Source organism: Arachis ipaensis, chromosome B7 (genome assembly GCF_059453495.1).
Source record: "Arachis ipaensis isolate K30076 ecotype BB chromosome B7, ASM5945349v1, whole genome shotgun sequence".
NCBI lineage: Eukaryota > Viridiplantae > Streptophyta > Magnoliopsida > Fabales > Fabaceae > Arachis > Arachis ipaensis.
The window spans coordinates 5,117,538-5,125,158 of NC_142442.1; positions in this window are offsets into that span (position 1 = coordinate 5,117,538).

The window sequence follows — 7,621 nt, forward strand, 5'->3', positions numbered from 1 at the left end:
AGGGTACAATCAGATACTGATGCACCGACCCGACGAGGAAAAAATGGCGTTCATAACGCCAGGGGGCATCTATTGTTACAAGGTAATGCCATTTGGTCTAAAAAATGCAGGAGCCACATACCAAAGGTTGATGAATAAGATATTCAGCGAACTCCTGGGCAAAACAGTGGAAGTCTATGTAGATGACATACTCGCAAAGACCGCCCGACCTGACGATCTCCTGAGCGACCTTAACGACATTTTCTCGTCCCTACGACAACACGGCATGAGGCTTAATCCGCTCAAATGCGCGTTCGCCATGGAGGCCGGAAAGTTCCTGGGCTTCATGATCACTCAAAGAGGAGTGGAAGCCAATCCCGAAAAATGCCAAGCGGTCCTTCAAATGAAGAGTCCGGGTTGCATCAAAGACGTCCAGAGACTTGCTGGGAGATTGACAGCTTTGTCCCGTTTCCTCGGCGCATCGGCAGCAAGAGCCCTGTCTTTCTTCAATTTAATGAGAAAGGGAATGACGTTCGAATGGACACCAGCGTGCGAAGAGGCATTCAACCACTTCAAGCAAATCTTGGCGGCACCACCAGTCCTCGGGAAACCCAGAGCCGGAGAACCGCTCTACCTCTACCTATCAGTAACCGAGGAAGCGCTTGCCGCGGTCCTCGTTACAGAAGAAGCAAGGACACAACAGCCCGTCTACTTCGTGAGCAGGGCACTCCAGGGACCAGAGCTGAGGTATAGCAAACTGGAAAGACTGGCGCTGGCGCTCCTAGTATCCTCCCGAAGGTTAAGACAATACTTCCAGAGTCACCGTATAGTTGTGAGGACAGATCAGGCGATTCGGCAAATACTGCAAAAACCTGATTTGGCTGGTAGGATGATGACCTGGGCCATCGAGCTCTCACAATATGACCTACAGTATGAGCCTCGACACGCAATCAAGGCCCAGGCAATGGCAGACTTCTTGGTGGAGGTAACGGGCGACCCTCCCGAGGAAACGGGCACACGGTGGAGGCTTCATGTGGACGGAGCCTCCAACCAAACGTCCGGAGGAGCAGGGGTCATCTTGGAAAGCCCAGCAGGGGTCATCTATGAGCAATCGACCAAGTTCGAGTTCCCCGTGTCGAACAACCAAGCAGAATATGAGGCTCTCCTAGGCGGACTAATGCTGGCTCGGGAAGTCGGGGCGACGAGGGTCGAAGTATGCAGCGACTCCCAAGTCGTCACCTCGCAGATAAACGGAAGCTACCAAGCCCGGGACCCCCTCCTCCAAAAGTACTTGGAAAAGGTTAAGCAAATGACAAGCCAGTTCCAGGAGGTCATTATCCAGCACGTTCCAAGAGAAAAGAACACACGAGCAGACCTTTTGTCGAAGCTTGCGAGCACAAAGCCAGGATCGGGTAACCGGTCGCTCATCCAGGGCATGGTGAAGGAACCAACGGTCGCCCTCCACCTGACGGAGTCGAGCCCCTCATGGCTGGACCCCATTACCAACTTCCTGGAACTCGGCAAGTTGCCTGAAGATGAGAAGGCAGCCAAAGCTTTAAGAAGGGAGGCGGCCAGATATGCAATCATACAGAGACAACTATTCAAAAAGGGACTCAGCCAGCCCCTATTGAAGTGTTTGCACCCTGACCAAACGGACTACGTGCTTAGAGAAGTCCACGAAGGGTGTTGCGGACACCACATCGGGGGCAAAGCCCTAGCAAGGAAGCTCATCCGAGCAGGATACTACTGGCCAACAATGATGAAGGACTCGAAGGAATTTGTCAGAAAATGCACGAAGTGTCAACAAAACGCCAACTTCCACAAGGCACCAGCCTCCGAGCTAAGCTCGCTAACGACTACACGTCCTTTTGCACAATGGGGAGTCGACCTCTTGGGACCCTTCCCGGTCGGCCCAGGACAAGTCAAATACCTCATTGTAGCCATTGACTACTATACCAAATGGGTAGAGGCTGAACCGCTAGCCACGATATCGTCCTCCAACTGCCGGAAGTTCATGTGGAGGCAGGTGATAACCCGTTTCGGCATCCCGGAGGCCGTTATCTCGGACAATGGGACCCAGTTCACCGACAAGAAGTTCATGGAATTCCTCTCTGGCCTGGGGATAAAGCAAAAGTTCTCCTCAATAGAACATCTCCAAACAAACGGGCAGGTAGAGGCCGCAAACAAAGTCATCCTTCTTGGTCTAAAGAAGCGCCTAGACAGTAAGAAGGGAAACTGGGCCGACGAACTCCCCTCCGTCTTATGGTCCTACCGGACAACCGAGCAAAGCGCCACGGGGGAAACCCCCTTTCGCCTAACATACGGGGTCGACGCGGTGATACCAGTCGAAATCGGCGAACCAAGCCCCCGACTACTACTCGCGGGCATGAGCGAAGCGGTCGAGAAAGACCTGATCGAGGAAACAAGGGAGATGGCTCACCTAACAGAAACGGCGCTGAAACAAAGAATAGCCCTGCGTTACAACGCAAAAGTCCTCAAACGAGACTTCGAAGAAAGGGACCTCGTCCTGCGACGCAACGACATCGGCGTCCCGACCCCAGGGGAAGGCAAGCTGGCGGTAAATTGGGAAGGTCCCTACAGGGTAAGGGAGGTACTTGGCAAAGACGCTTACAAACTCGAAAAACTTGACGGCAAGGAAGTACCCAGAACATGGAACGCAGGTAACCTAAAGAGGTTCTACTCCTGACCCACCGGCTCACCGACCAGGGAGTCTAGCCAAATAGTTAATATTTGCCCTGTTCACATGATTAATTCATCTTGTTTACTTACTTTGTCAAATACTTGCCCAACTGACGAGTAATTTTCACTTGTTCAAATTTTTTACTTGTTAAAACTTTCTTACTTCATATCTGTTTCTCATTACCAAAACCTAAAACGGCACCCCGGGATTGATCACCCCGGGAGCCAGACGGCTCATAGGCCTCAACCAATTCGACGACTACGCGACCGAATCGGTCCAAACTGCTGCCAAATGCGAAAACGGCGAGACGGGCACAAGAAATAAGCCCGCCCAGAATAAACGGTAACACGATAACGGAAACACGACAAAATAATGAAACAAGCAAAAATCATAGCAATCAAACGACGATAACTTATAAAGCGTCAAAATACGGAACGGACAAGTAAATTGTTCAAGGCAAACAAAACGACAAAGTATCAACAGGTTGTTCAGCAAATGTATTACAAAATATCCTAAGTTACGAGACTTCATTTCCTCGGCATATCAACAATTTTCCCGTCCTGGATAGTCTTGAAAACACCAATTGACGACGTCTCGAAATCAGGAGCAGCAATCTTCAGCTGAGCCTTCAGGGCATCTTCGGTCATCAAGATGGCATTCTTCCCTTGCTCCTTGGCCACCTTAAGCTTCTTCTTAAGCTCAACGGCCTCTGCCTTAGCGGCCTTCGCCTCCGAGACGGCCTGCTCCCGCTCCTTTTCCAAGGCGACAACCCGACCCTGAGCGGCGTTTAGTTGACCTTCCAATGTCATCTCACGCTCAAGAAGCCGGGCCACGGTCTCATCGGACGCCTTCAACCTCTCCGCAACAAACGACGACTTCTCCTCAGCAGCATTAAGCTTTCCCCCCATCTCGGACAGCTGACCCTGGAGGAGTTCAACTTGAGCCTTAAAGTCATTGTTCGCCTTAACAGAAGACTCAAGCTTCCTCCGAAGCGCCTCCATACCGGATAACTCAAACTCGGCCTTCCGAGCTATCACGGCCCCACGAAGCAAGGTGCGATACATCCACCTCGCCTGCCCGGACAGCTCGGTTGCATGAAAATGCTCTTCTGTCCTGGGTATCAGTTGGGAGTCAATGAACTTGGAAGCATCAAAATTCCTCTCCATTACGGTAAGGGCCCCTTCCGGGCTGGAAGACATCTTTCGCTTCTTGGGAGTGTGGATAAGCTCCACGTCACTATCCGGATGAGGGGTGAGAGTCACGTGCCCGTCAGCGCCCCCTTCCTCATGGACAGGAGAAGCCTGACCCCTGCGGCCTGTTTTTCCGACGTTTCGGTTTCCCGGACAGGAGAAGCCTGACCCTCTTTCTCCCCTGAAGGACCCTCCGACTTGCCGACGTCCTTCTCTTCGACATTCTCGTCATCACTTACCTCAAAAAAGGTCTTCATCAGATTCTCAAGACCGGTCACGGTGGCAGACATTTCCACTGCAACAAACAACAAGCACGACTAGTCGTTAGATCGGAAAGAGAAAAAACAATGACAAACATAGGCAAACAAGGAAAACAACTGACAAACATAGGCAAACAAGGAGAACAACTCACGAATATAGCTCCTGGCGGCCTCCCGTTCACCCATAAGAAGATGGGGGTTCACGGGGTTCTTTTCAAAGATAGCAAGAAGGACGTTCGCTATCTGCTTATCTACAGCCGACAACCTTTTGTACGACACTTTAACAAAAGGATTCGACCCCGCGCCAAAGCTCCAGTAAGTCTGGATGAGACGCTCCCCCTCTAACGACAACCAGAAGGGGTGACGACCTTTGACGGGACGAACCTTGAAATACTTATCCTTAAAACCATGGTAGGAGTCCTCAAAAAGGCTAAAAATCTTCCTACCCTGGGCAGCACGAAAAGAAAGAAACCCTTTTCTCGCCTTCCCCTGTTTGGAAGGGTTGGTAAGGTTGAAATAAAAGAGAAAAACGTCCACCGACGCGGTAGCTCCAAGTACTCGCAGACCATCTCGAAGCAGCGGATCGAAGCCCAGCTGTTCGGATGAAGTTGGGACGGGGGGACGGATATCCGGTTCAGCAGCGCCATTTGAAACTCGGAGAACGGTATCCGAACGCCAACTTGCGTGAACATGGACTTATAAAACCAGATCCAATCGGGGACGCGGGGGGAATGAAAATTGAGCTCATAAATACGCTCATGAGGAAGCGGAACAATGGCCTCGTAGTTGGCCTCCTCGTCAGTACCCCCACACAAGTAGCCGGCTTGCCGGAACTCCGTCAATTCCTCCAAGTCCATCTGGTTGGGTGAACTCCTTATATCGTCAGTCACCCAAGCATACGGGTTGTAAGCCGCAGCAGATCCGGAAGACCGGGAGACAACGCGAGGCATACCTACAGCGGGGTACCACTCCGTTAGTCTATGAGGTCGGGAGCCCGAAAAAACTCAGAAACTACACCTTTTCAACTCAATCATGACCAGATACGGCTAAAAACTACGCCTACCTCACAAACCACCCAAAAAAGCCTATCCTGGAATGGTACCCCTTCCCTAACTCACCTACCCCAGCACTGAAAAACCTCTCAACAAAAATAAACCAGCCATGCAACAAACGCAAACAGCAAATCACACAACAACAGAACATAACACAGATACCAGAAGAAAAAAACCAGAAGATTACCTGGAACGATGAAGGAAATCTGGACTGAAAGTTGGAGCAAGAGGGAGTTCGCACAGAAAGCTTTGGATGTTAGGGAGAAAAAGAGTTGGAAATAGTGAGAGTGGGAGGTGGATAGGGAGAAAAACTGTTTAAAAACCACCCCCAAAAGCGCGAAAGGAAGCAGGGGCAAGATAGTCTTTGCGCACGGGTTTTTTCAAATCATTATGAGCATTAAATGCCCAGCGCGGAGAACGAAACGGCAAACAGATGCTACAGCAGATCAAGAGACACGCGCGCAAGAGACGCGTCCCTCCCACGATCAGCCGACCCGACGACAATGCACGAGTGTAAACATCACGCGCCACCAATGGCCCCCACGGCCATCGCTGACGCGTCGGGGGCACTGTTACGACCTGGCCCAAACTCACGCGGGTCAACCCGACCCGAGTTCTCGCCGGCCCAGTAATGCGCCCTCCACCCGACCCGGACACAGCCGAAGGACAGCGCCCTTGAGGGTATGGGCCTGACCATTGAAGGGGCCCACTACTGACATGTATATAAGGGGGAGACTGGCTCTCCCCCCAAGGTACGTCACATTCTTACACCACCTCCTTTCCGCCTGCACATATTCTGACAAGAGCGTCGGAGTGTCTTTGCAGGTGGCACCCCCCTCTACATACGAAGTGCTCGGGACCTCGCACACCCGGGACCAGGAAACCACGACCAGACGAGCCTCTCCACCATCCCAAGCGTTGACCTCAGGGTCCTAACCCGAACCGTCCGGTACCCGACCTACCGAACAATATATATATATATATATATATATATATATATATATATATATATATATTTTTGCTGATTTGGAAATAATAGTTGATTTGGCAAAAATTGAGTGGTTGATTCTAATATTTTGCAAGTAAGCGATGTTGCCGACTTGCCATTAATAGAAAGAAAAAGATGTTTCAAAAGTAATATGGGTAAACTTATGTATCTACTTTTATATATTAAGAATAGATAGATGCAGAAAATGTTGGCTATTTCTGGTTTGAAGAAATATTAGACAAAATGGCAGAGGAAGAAGAGAAGAATAGAAAAGGCAGAAGATAACAGAAAGCAATGAAAAATGAATCTGAAGTTTGATTTAGTATTTGGAAAATTATTACAAGTCTTGAGTCTTCTACAGCATATGTATATATCAGTTAGTCTTCAGCTGCCATAGTAACTAACATAACTGAATTACTATATATCCGGAAATTCATAACTAACTTCAACCAATTCTGTTTTGACAGCAGAATCTGGTTTCACATTATCTCTATCATGCTTCCAATACATCATGCCTAGTCCATCGACCAGATCAATTTGTTCAAGAAGTTAATACTTTCAGCATTTCAAAGTTTATCGCTTTTATTGTGTGTGTGGAATAATAATAATAATAATTTGTACATATTATAGTGAGTATTCGAAAATCGAAATAACTATTTTGGTTTTTCTTAGTCTCTCTTATATTTGGTTTTTTTGTTCTTTTTAATTATTGGATAGAGTTAAACCTGATTCTTTTAATTTTTTTACTAATTCTTTAACAACTGAGTTATAGTAATTTTTATCATATCTATTATCTTAAATAAAAAGAATAAATATTTTTTTTGGTCTTTGACCATTTATTCGAATGACAAAGTGTCTTTTTACAATTCGAAAATACTTGATCGGTCTCCAACCATCTCTATATTTGGTCAATTTTCTAAAAATATTTGTTATACAGAAAGTGTACAAAATTAAGAAAATTTAGACATCTGTTAACAATTTCTTTAAAAAAAAAGTAATGTTAAAACATATGTTAAAAAAAATAACATTACGAATTGTGAATTATATTAACCATTTTCTGATGATAAATTCCATGGGATGTTGTTTTGAATGATAAACAGTTGGTTGATGCACTTGTAAGTGTGTGATTTACATCCTTAGGAAAGAAATCTAAATATGTAATTCTTCATGATACTCAGTGCTGCCTTCACATGTCTTCCAATTTTTTATTTCTTCTCTAATTCGATGGTTTGAGGAGGAAATTTCAACTTTTATTCATTGTCAAAGATCTTATTGTTACTATTTAACTTTTCAGTTTTCACTTATATTTAGTGGGATAAACATAGTTGTTGCTGCATTATTGACTATTTTTTCTTTTATTTTTCTAATGAAACATACAATTCTTAATCAACAATGCACAATAAAATAGAGGGAAAAAAAATAAATACGTGTATGCAAAAGAATAATGGCCA